Source organism: Protopterus annectens, chromosome 4.part1 (genome assembly GCF_019279795.1).
Source record: "Protopterus annectens isolate FY-2018-M chromosome 4.part1, PAN1.0, whole genome shotgun sequence".
Classification (NCBI taxonomy): domain Eukaryota; kingdom Metazoa; phylum Chordata; order Ceratodontiformes; family Protopteridae; genus Protopterus; species Protopterus annectens.
Window position 1 is genome coordinate 227,672,500 of NC_056734.1, and position 21,918 is coordinate 227,694,417.

Genomic DNA, 21,918 nt, shown 5'->3' on the forward strand with positions numbered 1-21,918 from the left:
ACCAGCGATAGCTGAGAAGAAACAATAAATAAAATAAAACTCGCTGGATACACACAGCACATAACTCTTTAATAGAAAAAATGAGCGCTTTTGCAGAGTCCTCTCTGCTTCTTTACACATATTATAACAGTTAAAACATTGTTTAAATAGTGATGCATCATGGTATAAACAAATCAATTCCATGTTAAAGTTAGTAAACCAATTAATAGTGCTTAAAGTATAAAAATGCACATATAAATATAAAGCACATATAAAAAGCACATATAAAAGCAGTATAAAGTGTGAAACACATCTCTACATTTTCTGAGTGCAATGTTAAAAACTATAAAATATAAAATACTAAATAAGCTGGAGCATCAGTGCTTTAAGGCTCTGTTTCTATGGAATGGTTTTAAAGAAACCTTGGAGTTTAGACCGGGTGGTCTGTCTGCTTGGAACTTGATGATCCATTCTTGTTCCAAAGCTTCAGTACTATTAATAATATTTCCACCTCTTTTATTTCTGTGAACAATGTGAAGAACTAGGAACTTAAAAGTATGTGTGTTTCCCTCTTGCATCACATGCATTGCTAGTGCATTGCTTTCTTTATTGTTTATAATATGTCTCATATGTTCTAAAATTCTGTCCTTCAATAATCGATTCTTTTTTACCTATATAATAGGCAGGACATTTTGTGCAAAAACTAAAATATACTATATTCCCAGTGTGACAATCAGCATAGAAGTGTGTGTCAATAGAGAAACCTCTGACAGGGTGTGTATATTGTCCCCCACCAAATATGAATGGACATGCATTATATCTCCTGCAGGCGAATGTGCCCATCCTATGAGACTTTACATACTTTGGCTCATCTGTCTTTTTGTAGCACAATTGTCTTTTAAGAGACTTATTATTTTTGAAGGAGAAAGAAGGTGTATCTCCTATTATTCCATCAAGTTCTTTCACACTCGATAGGATATCCCAGTTATTTCTAACTATGTTACAAACTATATTAATGTTACTCGCAAAAGTCAGTGGTACTCGCAGCATATTACTCTCTAGGTTTCTTGCTGTGCCTAAAGTTTTATTTTATTTATTGTTTCTTCTTAACTATCGCTGGTTACTTTATCAATTGTCGGGGACTCTATTCCTTTACCTTGAAGTTTTTTACCTCTACCTGGACATGGCAGGTGTGGATGATACTACAACTTATGCTGGGGCAGCCACGGATGTGGGGCCGATTGACTTGAAAATGTGCCAAACAAGGATGAATAAATGACTAGATTCGATACTTAACACCCATGGCAATCCGTTACTAATACAGGATATACTACAACAAACTGAGGTTCGTACACAGTTTGACAATAGACAATATTAGAATTTCTTACAAAGCTTTAGGACACTTGAGAATAAATTATATAAATATAAGCATTTACAATGGCAACGCTTTCACCTAGAGGCATGCCTACAATTGAAAATTACACCTAGAGGTCTAAGAGTACTAACTATGCCCAGTTATGGGAAGACATATCCAGACCTCTTAAAACTCTGGCAAAATTTGAATTTAGAGTGTAGTGCCAGGTATATGCAACTATTAGTTGACTTTTTTAAACCTGAAGAGAGTTGCTAAGAGAAGTGCATACTTTGCATAATAATATTTTGATACATTCCCTGGTGAAGTTATAGCTGATAAAATTGACCAGCTACATGAACAAATTAGTTAGCGTGAAAAATATTTATCTAACACAAAAACATGTAAAATCCAAACAGACTTGCATGATTTTAAAATGGGCAATGTCTTTTTTTGGAATCGTGAAAGGAACTCATAGGAAACACAGAGGCTGCAACTAGGAACTGGGCGTAGCTCTACAAACAACGAACAGAATGGAACAGGTACGCAAAGCACTCTATATGCAAAGGCTAGTAATTCTAACTGTGATAAAGTGCAACCTGTTAGTTTATCTCAAACAGTTGTTAACTCTGTTTTGCTAACTGATAAAACATTACCTACAGTGGAAAATACACCAGTAGTTAAACCTAAGAATACTTCACTACTACGCTCTGCTCATATAAATAATGCTAAAGCAACTACAGCTGGAGGGAGCAGTTCCAATGGTCTAGATGAAGCTTTTTTGTTAGAGAAACTGCTACCGATATGAGGGAGGTCTCGCAATTGCTTTTCTGGCAAGACATGGAGAACACACAGTGTGGACGACCAAAACAGAACTTGGAAAAGTACAAAGCAGGTTTAGTCTTTAATATTTCCCTCTTTTCCTTTAAATGACTCACAGCTAACTCTTTTAAACAGAGGACTGAGTTTTATCCCAGCTCAAAAAGTAGATTTGGTAAATGCTATAAAAGAACTTAAACTTTTTGGCAGGACATTAAACCTCAAGACTTTATTTCGCAATGAAACTACTGCATATAATGTCTTTAAGAAACCTAGTGCCTTTGTGCCTCCCAGTAATCCTGGCATTGACTTGTTTGTTGACATCTGTGAAAAACAACTGAGGAGTAAACTAACTGAAGGAAGCAATAATGTCTTTCACAATTTGTCTACTCTTGAACAGCAAGCACTTGCTGACATTATACATTTGAACAGTATTGAGATTCATCCTGCCGATAAAGGCGGAGGGATTGTTATTTTAGACGGAGACGTTTATGTTGATTATATGCAGACACATTTAAACAATGGTAATATTTACTGTGAGATTTCCCATACCTATATGAAAGTTTTGATGGATACCTTACAAGTATTATTGTTTGATCTGTTAATAACAGGAATGATTTCTGAGCAACTTTTCGAGTACTTTAAAACAGATTTTCCTGTAGTGCCAATAATTTATGGCTTGCCTAAAATTCATAAAGATTTAATGAACCCACCTATGTGGCCTATAGTATCTTGTCAAGGATGGGCGACTGAGCCACTATCGATTTATATTGAAAAGAACTTGCATCCTATTTTAAATGAATGTATGTACAACTGTTTTATTAGATACTAAGGAGTTTTTAAATTTTTAAATGATTTAAGTATACATCTTGAAGCAGTAGACGACCCATGTTGGTTAGTGACACTTGATATAGAGTCTTTGTTCACAGTGATTCCGCATACCTAGGGGATAGAAAATGTCAGAGAATTGCTTGTCAGGAGAGGTACTGAAGGCAATAAGATAAGACTAATTTGTACATTATTGGAGATAGTCTTGGAGAACAATATATTTATGTTTGGTGATAGATATTTTATACAGAAAGTTGGCGTGGCTATGGGCACAGCCTGTGCGAATAGCTATGCCAACCTATCCTTAGTGCACTGGGAAACTGGTAATATCCTTACAACAAATGTTTTTGCTAAATCTATCATTTTGTATAAACACTTTGTAGATGATATTTTTTTGCTGTGCCATGACAATGAGCTTCATCTTAAACAATTTTTAGATTACATTAACACCATTACTCCATTTTTAAAATTTACTTATAAGTATTCTGATAAAGAGATTGATTTATTGGATGTGAAAGTTAAAAGAGATGCTCCTGAACTCATTCTTACTTTATTACATAGGAAACCTATCAGAAAAAATAATGTTTTTACACAATTGTAGTATGCATCCTGGTTTTACAAAAGCCAATGTTTTGAAAGAACAGATAGCCCATTGTATGTGGTTACATAATGATGATGCAACTTTATGTGTGGCATTGACCCTTCTTAAGCATGAATTTAGTGAAAGGGGTTATAAAATGAGAGATATTGAAACGCAGATTGATTTAGCATGGAAAGAAAGAGAAGGGAAATGTCAACCTTATTATAATAAAAGAAGAAAACATTTAAATGATTTACCCATGGATAATGTGAATACTATGACAACATCTTTAGGCACAGCAAGAAACCTAGAGAGTAATATGCTGCGAGTACCACTGACTTTTGCGAGTAACATTAATATAGTTTGTGACATAGTTAGAAATAACTGGGATATCCTATTGAGTGTGAAAGAACTTGATGGAATAATAGGAGATACACCATCTTTCTCCTTCAAAAATAATAAGTCTCTTAAAAGACAATTGTGCTACAAAAAGACAGATGATCCAAAGTATGTAAAGTCTCATAGGATGGGCACATTCGCCTGCAGGAGATGTACTGCATGTCCATTCATATTTGGTGGGGGACAATATACATACCCTGTCAGAGGTTTCTCTATTGAGACACACTTCTATGATGATTGTCACACTGGGAATATAGTATATTTTAGTTTTTGCACAAAATGTCCTGCCTATTATATAGGTAAAATGAATCGATTATTGAAGGACAGAATTTTAGAACATATGAGACATATTATAAACAATAAAGAAAGCAATGCACTAGCAATGCATGTGATGCAAGAGGGAAACACACATACTTTTAAGTTCCTAGTTCTTTACATTTTTCACAGAAATAAAAGAAGTGGAAATATTATTAATAGTACTGAAGCTTTGGAACAACAATCGATCATTAAGTTCCAAGTGGACAGACCACCCAGTCTAAACTCCAAGGTTTCTTTAAAACCATTCCTTGGAAACAGAGCCTTAAAGCACTGATGCTCCAGCTTATTTAGTATTTTATATTTTATAGTTTTTAACATTGCACTCAGAAAATGTAGAGATGTGTTTCACACTTTATACTGCTTTTATATGTGCTTTTTATATGTGCTTTATATTTATATGTGTATTTTTATACTTTAAGCACTATTAATTGGTTTACTAACTTTAACATGGAATTGATTGGTTGATAACATGATGCATCACTATTTAAACAATGTTTTAACTGTTATAATATGTCTGATGAAGCAGAGAGGACTCTGCAAAAGCGCTCACTTTTTTCTATTAAAGAGTTACGTGCCATGTGTATCCAGTGAGTTTTATTTTATTTAGTACATTACAATGTACTGTACATATGTACACAAAGTGACTGTCCCATTTGTGATCCTTACAGTGAAATGCATATGGTATAAGGTGTAGTCTCAAGACCATGAAGCATATATACACCTCAGATGGCTTAGTGTTAATTCCCATAACTATAGTGTGCATGGACAATGTTCAACAACTGCGATGCTTTACAAATGTTTTTTACTCCAGAATAAGGCTCATTTAAGCAGTTGTAAGCATGTTTAAAAGTGTTTGTATTATATTATAGCAGTGGTTAAACATAGTTAAACAAACATTGTAAAGTTTAACCTGTATGTGCAAACACAGCCACATCCGCTAACTACTCAGGATATAGACATGTCAGTGAAGTAACATCTCACTATGTGCTGACATAACATTACATTCTCTGTTGACTGTACTCTCAAGCACACATGGGTTTATAATGGTGTTTTGAATGTTTATTATACAGACGATTACTACCTATATATATGCAAGCTGTGGTTAAGGTATTCTTTTGAACATGATAAACATCCCTGCCTTTATCGGGATTGGAACCACGAATGCACAGATACTATGCAGATGCTGTAACCATTACACTGTTGACATTAATGTTGCTTCTGCATATTTCCTATTTAGATGATTTCTATGTGTAAGCTAGGCTAAGCAAAGGGCGGAGGCCCCCAAACTCACTGAGCTTCACATACTCTTTAAATAACAATAAATAACAAATGTACTGTGAGACAATACATTACATTCCTAACTACATTAGGCATAGCCCCTCACTGACACACTTCAAGGGAAACCTTGTTATGTGAATGGGTAACATAATTTACACCCCTGGGATCATGTGTCCCAGAACCATACAGCCAGGGGGTGGGGGAGCCTGTCCAGTTTGATAGCTGAAAGACCTGTTGAGGGAATTGAATGGTGTTGAATTGTCACATTAACATGCCCTGTTTAGATCATTAAGTGCCCCTATCACCCTCCACAACCCCAGTCGTCAACAGCTTCCAGCAACTCTGCCTGGAATTGCTTCATTGGCTATGCTTGACAGAGGCTCTGTTACTTCATCAATGGTGTGGGGAAAGCCAACACACTGTAGCTATGCTTCTAATTGCCCTTGGGCGGATAGGTAGTAGGCTATCCATGAACCTTTAAAGTGCAGGCCATCACAGCCATAATATGTGAATAAACAGACCTTCAGATCAAAATATACAGTGAGAAATCACCATGTAGTCAGGAAACAGCTAAGTACAGCAAAAACATACAGAACACTGATACTTAGTCACTCCAAAAGCCTATCTTGGAAGCTAGAAGACTTGTATAAGTTTAAGGCTTTCTGTTGCTTAGCACTAGGTTACCTACAGGAGAGATGATAAACAAGCACAGATGGGGAACATGCATGCAACGATACCATACCGGCCTATGTGTCAGCCTTAGGCTTTGGAATACTGGCCAAGGCTATTGGCGCCCCCCATGGTGCCTTATTTAGGAGAGTCTCAAAGGTGAATATCAGCTCCATAAACAGCACAATAGCAGATTCAATGAGGGTTATGCTACTCAACACCAGGCGTTGTGATCACAACATGCTTGCACTCACAGCACTCCTCAGGATGGACAACATCAACATCTGTGCAGTAACTGAGATCTGTCCTAAGGCTCCTGAGAGCACACCAGCACTACCAGACTACAACCCATACCACACATTTCAGCCACAGAACATGGACTGACTAACATGGAGGGGCTGTATCCATATTCATCAGGGATACCTACACCTCCGGGTTAGTGGGGCAGCATGATTCCTCTGAGATCATCCATGTGCAGCTAACATCAGCCACAACTGCAATGTAAACACTGGTCTGCTACGGATCACCCTCCATGACCCAGGACCACCACTCTACCTACCTTGAGACAGTGGAGAACATGACAGTCCTAATGCACACCCTGGCATTGGTCGATGTCAACTACCATACCATTAACTGGGAAACTTACTCTGGTACTCACTTCCAGGCCCAGCGCTTCCTGGAATTTATCACCTCATATGCCCTGTATCAGGTGGTAACCTTCCTAACGTAGGGTGGAAACTACTGGAAGTGGTCATCACCAACATGGGCAACAGGTGCTCCACAGCAGAGTTTAACCAGTCACTGGTTAGATCTGACAATGAACTATTCACTGTTTCCACACCCAAGCATCTCCCCCACCCATGGATACCACAGTGTATACCTTTCCTACAGCTAAATATACACTACTAGTGACAAAGATGGGGAGATTCACAGCCCCCACGCTAAGGGGAAACACTGCTCAAGATACAGAAAGATTTACAAATGCAGTCTAAGTGCCTACACGGATGTATGGATCATGCCATCACTGATAAACCAAGACTCACTCCTCCTAGACAAGGACACTGGTCTGGTGGACCTCTGCAATAAACAGGTTATACTACAGAAGTAGGACAGTGTTCCAGACAAACAGCAAATTCCATGAAGGGCAGACATCCATGACCACTATTAGTATGATACATCGGTCCCTCATGACATCATCCAAGGCTAACATCAGCAGGAGAATATGGAAGGATTCAAAGATAACCACAAAGACTTCTTTGGCTATGTCAAGGATCTACGTGGTGACACACAGATTTGCACTGCGCCGGTGAAATATAGCACAAAATATGCTGACCCTACTGATATCGTCAACATCCTTGCAGATACATTCAGTGCATACTTCACCCCCTAAAGAGCCCACAACACTACCCAAAAGGTACAGTATCCCACACATCAGACACACAGGTGGAAATGGCCCTCTCTAACAGCAGAATACAGTGTCAATGGAGGCAGGTGTTGTCCCAGACTGCATCTTGCAAACTGAACAACACAACCTGCCCCCACCTAATTAAGCTTTCCTATCTCTGCCTCTCCACAGGCTACAAGCCCATAAATGGCTCATGGCAATGGTTATTCCACTTTATATCAAGGTGGAATCACAACTGACCATGGTAACTACCACCCCATAAGCCTGACTAGCCTGGTCTGCAATTGTATGGTTCGCATCCTCATGGCACTTATTAACAAAGACATTGGTAACCTCCGAACATGTGACCCAACCCAGGTCAGCTTGGTTGAGTGCAGTTCATGCCTACTGAACCTGTTTGATGTCTTATATACAGTCGCCAAGACATTAGATGATGGGGGAGGTGGTTCACACATACTACCTGGACCTCACCAAGGCTTTTGACACCATGCCCCACTCAGGTATTATTGATAAACACACCAGCCTGTACATACACCCATACATCACAGGTTGGGTTGCCAACGGGCTTACTCATAGAACCCACATGGTATGACTAGCAGTCTTGAGGTCCAGCTCTTCACCAGTCATGACTGGTGTCCCACAGGACTCAGTCCTGGGAGCCCTACTGTTTGGCATATATGTCTCAGAGGTACAGGCAAACACAGACTATGGCAGACCATGTTTGGCAATGACTGCAAACTGGGAGCCATGACTGATAGTCTAGCTGACACAGACATACCTCAAGTGGCCTCACAGAGAATGTCACAGGGTGTCAACATCACGGCCACCAGCCAAGTGCCACTAACTGCATGGTCATTCCTTTGTGGAATTGGCACCCACATATTAACACATAAGTGGCAACCACTTTAATACAGATGAGGTAATGGGGTGTCTGGGGACTAAGGTAGATAGTGATCTCCCCTTTGACAATCATATCTCCACAGTAGTTAGGACATCCTTCTATGTAGGCCATCTGATTACTAAAGGATTCCCATCTAGACATACTGGGGTTATAGTGCCCCTTTACACATCACTCATCAGTCCCATCATAGGGTATAATAAAACATGTGGGATGTACCTCAGAAGACACTTCCAACAGCTGGGAGGTCCACAAATGTACCTCACCAAGGGGAATACTGGCCTCCAACATATGGCCTATGCAGCCAGACTGAATAAACTCCTACTTTTCTCAGTGGCATCTCATTACCTAGAGATGATCTCCACTGGCCAACACAGCCATGTCGAACTCAGGCTTCATGGATATGCTCCACCTATGGGAATCCATGTCACAATGAGCCACACCCTGTAGTGAGCTGAACCTTGCCACAACAATAACTGGAAGATGCTGGAGGGACAGCTTCCTGTCACAGACACTCCCCATACTTTGGAACAACATCCCTAACTATATTATACAGAGCCCCTCACTAACACTCTGCAAGAGAAACCTTGAAGAGTGGATGGGGAACAGTAGATGCACCCCAGGGATCCTGCCATTGGGTCTTCTCCACAGAGGGACAGTTAATGAATCAATGGGGTGGCAAAAGCTGACACATTTTGGCTGGGCTTATGAATGGCCTCTGGTAGTTGGCCAAGTACCTACCTATGAATCTATACATACAGTATCTGCATATGCTGATAGCTTAATTTACTATTCAGGTGTTGACTTACCTTGTGGCAATGGCAGTTGTGTGTGCAATAGTTGAGGGCTGCCTATGTTGGATGCACACAGTAGACTGCCTATACATGACAATTTACAGGTAGTCATGTGTGTGTGACATCCATTTTTACTGTGTGTGCAGGAGAAGAAAGGTGTCAGTCCCTAGGTGCATACAGTGTGTGTGCTATACGTTCCCTCTTTGCCAAGGCATGGGCATACTGGGCATGCCTCCGTCTGCCTACTGGGGCTGGCTCAGGGTGTTCATGGTCTGAGTACCTCTGTGCCTGTGGGGCACTTGGCAATGAGGGTGGACTGTGAGGGCCTTCACCATTCTGTCCCTGCTGCAGCTGTTTCCGCAGGACCATATTGTGTAGCATGGCACACACTATGAAGATGTGGGCACATGTGCCTGGAGAGTACTGCAAGGCTCCACCAGATATGTCCAGCAATTTAACTGTGATTTCAGCATCCCAAACACATGTTTTATGATGATTCTGGTTTGTGCATGTGCCTCATTATGGTGCTCCTGCATGGGTGTGTGTGCATTTCTGATGGGAGTCATCATCCACGGTTCCAGTAAATAGCCAGCATCCCCCACCAGGTGGCCATTTGGGATGTCCCTCCTGGCAAATAACTGATAAAACTGTGAGGCATGCCAGATGTAGGAGTCGTGATAGCTTCCAGGGCTGCCAGCAAACACATCCATGATAATGCCCTGGGCATTGCACATGACCTGGCAGTTGATGGAGGGGTATCACTTGTGGTTTATGTAGCACCTACCCTGCTCACTGGGTGGTGACTTGATGTGTATTTGCGTGCAGTCGATTGCACCCAGTACCTCCGGGTATTCTACCACATGGTGGAAGAGATGCATATTGCTGCCCAACTCCTCCTGCATTTGGGGGAAGTATATGTGCTCATTGGCATGTGGTAACATGGCATCCAGGAACAGGTGTAGTACCCTGGATGCTGATGTCTGTGAGATCCCCATGATATCCCCAGTTGGTCTTTGAAAGGTACCTGTAGCTAGTTCTCCTCTGTTTGTTCTGGATCTGAGGCGTTGCTGGCACAGCTCCACAAGTTGATGTAGGATGTCCCTATCCACCCTGTAACACTTTACTATCTCCAGATCATGTAGCCCCTGGTAAGTTACCCTGGGTCTGAACATTCTTCTCCTCCTCTGGTGCCTGAGGTGGTCGTGTGCATTATCCACCACACCACCTTCAGTCTCCAACACATGCTGGTGAATCAAAGCTATGGCAGCCCCTAACATGTACATAATAAAAGTTCCCCATCTGTATACACCACTGGTGCAGAGTGTATGGGAATACACAAATGGGTGTGAGGTGCTTTCACACTTTATAGTATTGTGCTGTGGATGCTGCTGATGTCAGTGGGTGTGTATGAGCTATTCCAGCTACAACGTGTCTTAATTATGGGTTTTGCAATGAGTACTGCAAGTGTAGGGCCTTTACTGTGGAGATCTACTTGCCTGCCTTGATTAATCCATTGCCCTTTAATTCACTTTTAGACCTGGATCCCCTCCCATTATCAGGCATGCATCCACCTGCCATCTTTTTTGTTTTTGTACTTTCCCTACCCAGTCATGGCAAAATGTGCCTTTAGCTGATATACCTCAAATTGGCTTTGTTCTGTTTTGACACTTCACTGTTTTCTTTGCAGTACAGTCCCTCCCCTTCCCTGTTCTGCAGGTACCTGCTTGCAGCCTTGTTAGCTGTTGTCAATGGCCCACTGTAGGCTCTTAGGTGTTAATTAGTCATTTGTACTCCAATTTCACTGCTGCAGCATTTCCTTATTTCTTTCCTATATCCTTCCTGTTTCAGCTGCAGTGCACACTGCACATACCCATTTACCAGGTTTACGTGCATTTTCATCTCTGTTCACATGTATAATCGTTAACCTTTTGTACTCTCAGCTAAGCATAGCTATGGCCAGTTCAATACACCCCTATCCCGCAGCTTTGCCTAGCTAGGGGCAAACCGGTTTAGCAATGCTCCAATGTGCTTAAAGCAATGGCGACACATCCCTCTCTTGATGTCATATTTATCTCAAGGGCACACCTTGGTGTTACAATGTTACACTGTGAGGTGCATCCTTACACCAGCGGGGAATCTGCAATTCACTATTACTCCTCTCATATGCATGGCATTGCCTACTAATTCCTAGCTACTGCACATAACACTGTCACTGCCCCTTAGCAAACCTTGCGGCATAAGTATGGTGTAGCATGCCTGCCATTGACTATTATGGGGAAATCGTGATATGTGTTTCATTGCGGTTTTATTCTATATTTTATATATTCCTTGCAATCCCCTTTGTGCACCGCTGCCCAGCACTTCCACGTCGCGATAGTGCGACTATATATATATTAAATGTTAATTTTATATTTTGTACATTTTTTTATGCTAATGGCTATATATTTAACAATTGGCATATATTAACAATATAATACATGTGCTTGGTCAGCTGTCATGGCTTCGATTTTATGTTTGCAAAAATGTAAATCGTTTTCTACGGTTTACATTTCTGCATGCTTCCACTCCGCCTGTACCACTTCCTGAATCGCTACATACCTTCATTTGCATGCTACACTGCTGCACATGGGATAATTTGCATACAAGGCTCGGGAGTTGTGCGGGCGTAGCATACGCAGGTAGTGCACATGGAAACAGCTCGTACCTGAATCACTCAGCGGCCATATTTGGTGTTAGAATGCCGATGCTATGCTTGCACCTGGCGCAAGCTTCATGAATCCCGGGGTATGTTGTGTAAAAAATTGTTCTCTTGGAGTTTTTGTCCCTGGGCCTCCACTGAAAATGGACTTGCAATCCAGTTGGACTCTCCTGGTCAACAAATGTAAAATAAAATAAATAAATAAAATAAGCTTATGATGTTGAATTTATTTATTATTTGCATTATAGTCTTCCAGCTTCATTTAACAATAAATTCAAATTTGTTTTAAGTGAACCATTTATTATAGGACTGATTCCATAAGTGGTCCATATTTGCAATTGCAGTTTTTTTTTTAATTTTATAGGTTATCTAGCTTTAACTTACCTTCCACCTCTTGTTTCACCATTCAGTTTGTTTCTCATTCAAATCCGAAAGCTGATCTTCTGCCCATCTTCTCATCTGTATCAGCAGAACTGCCTCCTCTTTTAAATCCAGTCCTTCGAAACACACCCCTGAAGTTCTTTGTTAAACTTAATTCTTTGAAAATAGAACATACACAGGCTAAATAATTTGTTTTGTCTTTTAACCCGCACTGATGGGGGATGGAGCTGAACTGGTCTTGATTCCATTCACCTATGTTCCATCATCAGCAAGCACTGTAGAAGTTGGCAAAACTTAAATTAAATAATAAACAGCTCCGCTCCCGCTCACTGGAGTGCTGCAGTGCTGCTGTTCAAATTAACAAGTAAACACAACTGCAACTCAACTTTTAAATAAAAATAAATAAAAGAAAATCAAGAATTAAAGGAGCCACTCGGGAATTCATGGCACCCCATTACTTTGCCCTCAAAACTGGTAAATACCGAGGAATTCGGTAGAGTTCAGAAGTATGCTTACAGCACTTGGGCACATTTGTTTAGAGACATTATAATAATAGGAGAGAAGGAATGAGAGGGATGGAAAAGGAGAAAAAAGGACATTTAAGAGGTGAAATGCTAATACTAAAGAGATGGCCAGAGCTGGCAGAAGATACATCGGCATGCATGTTTAAGTTAAACAGGAAAAGCAATGCATACACATTAATCAGCAACTAGGAGTGGAAACTGATAAAATGTCCTGTTAATATCTTAATTATCTGTATACTACTACAGCCCTTACATCATGATATAACTTGCAGTAATTTCTTTTTGTTTGAAAATGGCTTGCTGGTGGCCACCATACTGGTGTGAATTTTCTATTCAGCTAAGGCTTCTTCCAACAACATGCTCAGTATGTCTACAATAAGGCACAACTCTTACCTTTCATTTTGCTTGACTCTCCATTCTTAACTGACTCAGAATTAGAATGGCAGAGTAAAACTCTCATCTCTCCTGCATCTATATGTGTGATACCCAAGCAGTCCTGAGACCCCTTCATCCATACACGTGATACCTGAGCATTCCTGAGACTACCTCATCTATACATATGATACCTATGTAGTCCTGAGACCCCTTCATGTATACACGTGATACCTGAGCATTCCTGAGACTACCTCATTTATACATATGATACCTATGTAGTCCTGAGACTCCTTCATGTATACACGTGATACCTGAGCATTCCTGTGACTACCTCATCTATACATATGATACCTATGTAGTCCTGAGACCCCTTCATCCATACATGTGATACCTGAGCATTCCTGAGACTACCTCATCTATACATATGATACCTATGTAGTCCTGAGACCCCTTCATCCATACACGTGATACCTGAGCATTCCTGAGACTACCTCATCTATACATATGATACCTATGTAGTCCTGAGACCCCTTCATCCATACATGTGATAGCTGAGCAGTCCTGAGATTCCTTCATCTAGACATGCTATACCTGAGCAATCCTGATACCCATTCATATATACATGTGATAAAGTCCATTCATATGTAGAAAGATTGTGGACTAAAGTACATATTAATATGATTCTGTATTTAAAACTTCACTGAGTAGACTAAAAAAAATATTTTTCCATGGAAAAAAGAATTCTGAGAAATAAAAGTGTGCGATTGTTGATAGGCATACTTTTGTACATCTCTGCAGACAATATCAGTAGATTTTTTCTTTTTTCTTAGTTGCAAGCTCCTAAGCAAATTCTTAAGGTAAATTACTCATTTCAGGAAGAACTGGTTTCTTTTTTAAAAAGACACAAATCCTAGGCTTCACAAGTTATCCCTCAATAAGCAATAAGAGCTATGGCCAAATGTGCTTTTTCTGCTCTCACAGAAAATGTGATTCAGAAGAACATTAGCTGCAATAAAGAATGACTGTACTACTGGCTAACAAGCATGTCTCTAAGTTGCTTGGTGTTACCTCTAGTGCTAATTAGCACTTACCTGTGGTAATTACCTCTGGCAGACCATGCATCATGTTGGCATACCTCATTCATTATCACAAGCACATATTCAAACATGCGCACATTCACTGAGATATATCTTACCTGTCCCTATGTTTATAGAGTAGCCCTAATGTATCCTCTTGTTTTCTCCATGCCTCTCGTAAATCATGGATGAGTACATACAGTTAATAATGCCATACATTAGAGTTCCATTAGTGTACAGAACATGCCTCCTGATACACGACTTCTATTTCTTTTAATGTTTTAATAGACAAAGTAGTATTTAAAATACTCCCTTAAATCATCTAATGTTTCTCTTGGCTTTTCCAGGAAGAGTTCAATATGGCCATTTAGAGGTATGGCACCACCAAACAGACATACCCATATCCTTCAGAGCTGTCCTTTATCTGGTTCCATACCAGCTGTGTTCATTGTAATGTGTGGAGTTTTATGGTCAGTCAGTAATAGAAGACAATGAGCTTCATTCTTCATATCGTCCAGAAAATACAAACCAATTCAAGCACTTCTCAATTACTGTAGAAGACTAAAGCTCTGCCTTGTTAGCAAGCTGACCCTTATACCAACGGTATGGGGTTTGATCTCTCTCCTTGTCTTACTTTAACATTTTTCAGTTACTTAAGGTAATATTTCAAGAGTATCCCTCTTGTTTAATGGTAGTGCAGAGGACTAAACCACTGCTAATAAAAATATTCTGTAGGAGCAGTCACCACCCGAGCAAGACTGTGTCAAGCATCCACTTTATACTGGGGCCATCATAAAAGTCTTCATGCAAGTTCCCCTGCTCTCTGTGCATAAAGTACAGAAGTATTTTGTTTTTTTTTTACTGCAAAATCTGCCACATTCAGTGTCCTTGGAAGCCTCTTCCCTGTTTGTTAATTATACTTGTACATGACTTATTGCAACATTTTTAATATTTTTGTTTATTTTATTATTCCCTAAAAGGGAATCAACCATCGCTATCTTCCTAAGAACTAAAAGTTATACAGGCCTAGTAAGCATGAATTCCATCAGTCCCCAACTAGTCTACAATTAACATATCATGATTGCATCAAACAAAAATGTCCCACCTATGAATTACCAAAGGTACTTCACACATTGTGCCCCTAGCATTTAATCTGCTCTTTCATTGGAACTTAAATTGCTTTCCAAATTATATTATACTCTCATTCATAGTGCATTCTCATTCATAGTATACCCTTATTCATAATATACTTTCATTCATAGTACACTCTCAGTCATAGCATACTCTCATCCATAATAATCTAATTCATAGTCTACTTTCATTCATAACATACTCTCATTCATAGTACACTCTCATTCATAGCATACCCTATACTCTAATTCATAATATACTCTCATTCATAATATACTCTTAATTCATAGTATACTTTCATTCATAACATACTCTCATTCATAGTACACTCTCATTCATAGCATACTCTATACTCTAATTCATAGCATACTCTCATTCATAATATACTCTAATTCATAGTATACTTTCATTCATAATATACTCTCATTCATAGTATACTCTTATTCATAATATACTCTCATTCATAGTATGCTCTTATTCATAGTATACTCGCATTCATAGCATACTCTCATTCATACCTTACTCTCATTATTATTATACTCCTCATGATATTCTTTCATTCATAGTATACTCTTATTGATAGTATAAGCTCATTCACAGTATACTCCTAGTGATATACTCTCATTCATACCATACTCTCATTCATACTGTACTCTCAATCATAATATACTCTTCATCATAATATTTTTTCATTCACAGTACACTCTTATTGATAGTATACTCTCATTCATAGTATACTCTTATTGATATTATACTCTCATTCATAGCATACTTTCACTCATACTATACTCTCATTCATAGTATACTCTTATTCATAATATAGTCTCATTCATACTGTACTCAATCATAGTATACTCTTTATCATATTATTTTTTCATTCATAGTATACACTAATTGATAGTATACTCTCATTCATAGTATACTCTCATTCATAGCATACTCTTATTCACACTATATTCTCAATCATAATATACTCTTCATCATAATATTCTTTCATTCACAGTATACTCTTATTGACAGTATACTCTCATTCACATTATGCTCTTATTGATATTATACTCTCATTCATAGCATACTTTCACTCATACTATACTCTCATTCATAGTATACTCTTATTCATAATATAGTCTCATTCATACTGTACTCGTCCATAGTATACTCTTTATCATATTATTTTTTCATTCATAGTATACTCTTATTGATAGTATACTCTCATTCATAGTGTCCTCTCATTCATTCATGTCCTTAGTCTATTACTCAACATATATACCTCAAATAGAGCTTTTAGATCAGAAGCTAAACACCTCTCTGTATCTAAATCCTCCAGCCAAAGCCTATACTCACACTCAGTAGCTAACATTTGTAACTCCCTTTCTCTGTCTAATAGAACTATCCTTAACCCGTCCTTTTTAAATGTTCTTTAAGAGAATACCTATGTAAATCCTGGATTTGCTCATCCTCCAAACGTGGGTGAATCTACTCTCTCTAGCTCTCTGTCGCTCTCTCTGTCTCTATTCACTTACAACTTCTCTCCCTACCTCTCCCCTATATCCACTCTATCATATTCTACCTTTTCCTTCACACATTCACTTTCTCGCATACTCTCTTTCTAGCTGCTGACCTATTCTTAGATTCCTTCCACATATTCATTACCTTCTGCTTACTCCTTTTACTACACCTCAAACAACTATACATAGTCTGCCTTTATTCTAGGATAACTCTCCTCGGATTGTCTCACATTACCTCCTGTTCTCTTTACTTCATTTCCGGATCCCTTTTTCCCCTAATATATGTATTTGCATTTTTGTCTTTTATTTGCCATAGTGCTCTGCTTTAGCTTTTCATTTCCCTCCCTGTACTCAAATTATGTAATGCCATATATGAATACGCATCTTGTATTTACTGATATTGCATTATTTATCCCACTCTTCTCCTACTTAGGCAATGTGTCTTTCGCACACATCTCCTCCAACTTGTCCTAAAATTTATAGCATCTGCTATTTTCAATGATCTCTACCAATATATTCTATGTACATCTTTGTTATTTTAGTATAAATTAATTTTTAGTATTATATTGTAATTTCTGATCACTCTGGAGCTTTTCTCCCAGGGCCACCTCTGAAAAGGGGCTATTTTGGCCCAATTGGACCTTCCCAGTAAAGAAATGTCAAATAAATAAAATAAAATTGTATAACTTAATGCAAAATTTAAAGTAGTTTTCATGTGTCCTGGTTGTGCAGAGGACTAACACTGTGTTAATGAACAGCTTTTTGTGACAATTGTAATGCATTTAAAGGTATTTCCATGCACATTTAAATCCCCGGTGTCCAGTGTTTGCTACCACCCAATTGCATCTTTTCTGTTGCAAAATCTGAAGGATATCAAGTCTGAAACTCAAATGTCTGTCATTATTTAGTGACCTCAATCCTTACTAATTTGCCAGGAATCCACAAATTTTATGAGAAACAGACCAAAAATACGAGGCGAAAATCTGGACAGTTGACAGGTATGATGGTGCTGTAGAAAGCTATCTAAACATATTTATAAGAAATGTATAGCAAAATATATAGTCAGTCACAGTCTTTGTACTCAGCTGAGTAGTTTTTTCTCTGAACATTTTTTAGAAAACATTGTGGTTTATGGGGGGCCAGGACATTTCTATAAATATTTAAACTAGTAGGTGCCATAATGAGCTTTGCATAACTTGCCTAGATGTAGGAATACTTCTTTGAAAACAGCCCCTTTCTTATAGATGGACAAAACAAGAAAATGATGTGCATTTTTTTGTTAAGCACAGAGAGGGAAATATCCAGAGAAATGTGTACATTTTTAAATGCAAAGTAAGTTAGGGAGCAACAAAATGATTGATCCATAATGAGTGATCAAGGCAGTCTTTGTCAATCGACACTTCAGCAAGCATAACCCTTTAGTTTATCATTATCCCCTTAGCAAATATTACTATAGACAGGACCGCCATCAGTTAAACAGCCATGTCTTTGATCATCCTTATCAAAACACTCCCTGCATAATAACTTGTCAGTCTTTCTGACAATAATGGGTTGGGGCAGGCATAATGGTTAAGGAGGTTTATCATACAGTCGAGAGGTATAGGGTTTGATTCTCACAAAAGGAAATTATCTAGGCTTAAAATGATCCTCAAGGGGAGTTAGGAACTGACGAAAATCTACTAGCATCGGGTATTACATTCCAAGGTAAAAAGGCGACTACATCAGCCCCCACTGGTCAGGCTTATAACTATTTTCCACCATAGGAATATCCTTAGCAAATATCAACCCAAAATTCTGGATCAAACAAATTAGTCTAATATAAGTTAAAAATCTCAAAGAAAAGACAAAATATCAGCTTCTACTAAGATTCATCCAATGTTCCTTAGGTTGGTGTCAAATTATATTGACAAACCTTCTATTTAATCATTCACTGAAATTGGGTATAGTCCCTGACTTGTTCAAGCACACAACTATAGTACGCTAAACCAAAATCCGAGTTCTGCCTGAACCACAACACTACTGCACTATTGCCAAATCAAAAATATTTGAAAACTTAATATACAACCAGCTATTCAATCTCATAAACATACTCAGTTTGTTGTGTGATGCTCACCTTGACTTTTCAAAATGTTTTGGAAATATAATTGTTCTTTATATGGTAACCAATAAAATCAGTAACAATCAAAACAAGTATTATCAATTGGACCTATAGGCCACTGTCTGTTAGTTAATAAACAAGACAAGACAAGTTTAACTTTAGGCCTAACACTGTTATCTAGTTTAAGAGTTATATACAGAATCAAACATCCAAAATCAGCCTGTCTTATTAGCTGCCTGATACAGAAGCAATTAATGGTGGTGTTCCACAAAAGTCAGTATTAGGCATACTACTTTTTATTTGTTATTACTCATGCTTCTACAGATTTTCCATCATTTGAATCTTACAATGTATGCCAAGAATATGCTGCTAATAGGAGTCTAGTAGGTCAGTAAATGAACTAGTAAAAGACTACTCAGTAAAAAAATTAAAAAAAAATGAATCTTCAATCAACTATCTATGAATTAAAAAAAAATATTGAACTTTAAGAAATCACCTGTGATGCTATTTGTTTCATTTCAAACAAGTCAATGACTGGACACATAAATGCATTAAACTTACAATGAACCTTTTGACAACCACATTTGTATGGTGAATCAACAAAAAATGCCGCCCTTTTATTTAAACTGTACAGTCACATACACAAAAACTTCCCAAAATTAAAATTATGCTACAAAGTGTCACATCTTCTATTACATGAAGCTTCCTAGCCATAGGAAGGAATGTGTTTATATCCGAGTGAGAATATGAAATACCACTTGTCACACTCTTTTCAGGATTTCCATGCTATTACTACAGAAAAATATGACATTGTTTACTTTGCAGGTTTGCTGACTCATCACTGGGAGCTCCCAAATAGATTTTGGTATCTTCCAGTCAGAAGGATAACCTTCTGCTTGCTAGCCTACTACAGAAAATAGTATTACAACATTGCCTACTCTTGCACAGTAAATTAGCACTCAAAAATACACTATTCTCCCTTAAAAAAACAGAGGAAATTCACTTCTGCTAACAAAACCACCATATTTTCTAGGTAAGGACTTTGTTTTCAGAATTGGTCCAGTACCCTTGAATTGCATATTTGGAAGCATTCATAAGCAGGTTACATTACCTACTTTGAAAACTAAAAGTTAAGGAACATTATTCCAATATGTGCTGGTCCATAGGTATAACATGGCTTCTTCTGAAAACACTATAAGCCAGCCAGACAATGAACACAACTTGAATTGTAAATACAATGTAAATTGCATTATAATAACTTTGTAAATATTCTCTTGTAAATAACTAGTGGGCTTGCTATTGAGCTGGTTATGGGGTGGTAGTTGACTTTCTTATTCATGCATTTTTGTAAGCATTATGATATTAATTTCAATCCTATGTTTGCATGCATAGTCAATGGTGCAAATTCAATAAGGCTTACGTGGTCATTTTTTCTGTGCTTGCATCACTGTGTGATGCAAATACGGGCACAGTGGGTTTTAGATTCAGTAAACTCAGTGTAGGGGTGTGCAAGCACATGCAGTCACATGCACCAAAGGAAAGTTTTGTGACATGCAAATTTCAGCATAAGTAGCTGAATTTTATTCTAATGAAGCACATCAATATGGTGGAGTGATCCAACACCCAGGCTCTGTGTCAATGTTTGAAGTGTAGGCGAACAATTTCCACATACAGGAGCCTACATGGAAGCAAAGGCATACAGAAGTCCTGAAATATGAAAAGAATGCCCATAAAAAGGTTTACTGGCTGAGGATGGCCAAAAGGCTCCCGAGTATGTGTAAATTCACTCTAAATATTGTAATTTTTATTTTAGCACAAATTTGCGCAATGTGCCACTACACGCAAAATGGTTTTAAAAAATAATACAACTGTAATTAAAATGTTTGCTATGATATATTGTCAGAACAATTACAGTAATACTCTGCATTGTATCTTTAAATCCATGCACCAGTGCTGTTTCCCAGCTTACACAGCTACTATCCATGTAGTTTCCAGGCTCTCAACATGGATATTATGTAAATGATGTAAAAAATGAGTGGATTGGTTAAATCACAAAAAGTAGGGACCATGTAGGGCTGTACACACCATGTAAGCTCCTACACAGTGTGCATTTTCCATGGATGACAACTTCTGAGCATCTCACAAAACTGGTAAGTGGGTTTGTGCTCAACTATTTCCCTCTAGTACTGTGACAATAACTGTTAGGGGTTTGACTAGGGTGCAGATTGCCTTGGGGTAAAGTACAGGCTACGTCAACTTTTAATCATACTATGCTGGCATTGTAAGTCATGGAAATGAAGTCCAGTTATCCTTAATTAGAGTATTCTGTACATATCATGACAATAGGGATGATATTATTAAATGTTTTACATGATTTGCTATCATTATGCATAGTTGAAGTCTGCTGCACATTTGTGTGCAGAGCGCAACAATGTGCACTGCAGCAGGAATTCTAAATCCTGTCAATTATTTCCTAAGCAGGTGAATATCATTTAAAACAGCTAATATCAGATGGTGGTCCTAATCAAGAAATTTATAAAGTATGCATACAGCCTACAGTCTGATTTTTCCCTTGATACTTTAACAACATTCGAGTAGAGACTGAACTTTTAACTTACATAATGTTAGGGGCTGCTGCAGTTATTCTACATCTGTATGTGCTCAAGGCTGAAGTCAGTGCTGCGGGTGTTGATGACAATAGGCCTAGGCTAAGAAGAAGAAGAGTGTTTAGGCCTAGGGTGACCTACCAGGTCCTACATGAGCTGGAGATTGTAGAGAACTACATGGTGGACAAGGGCACATTACAAGA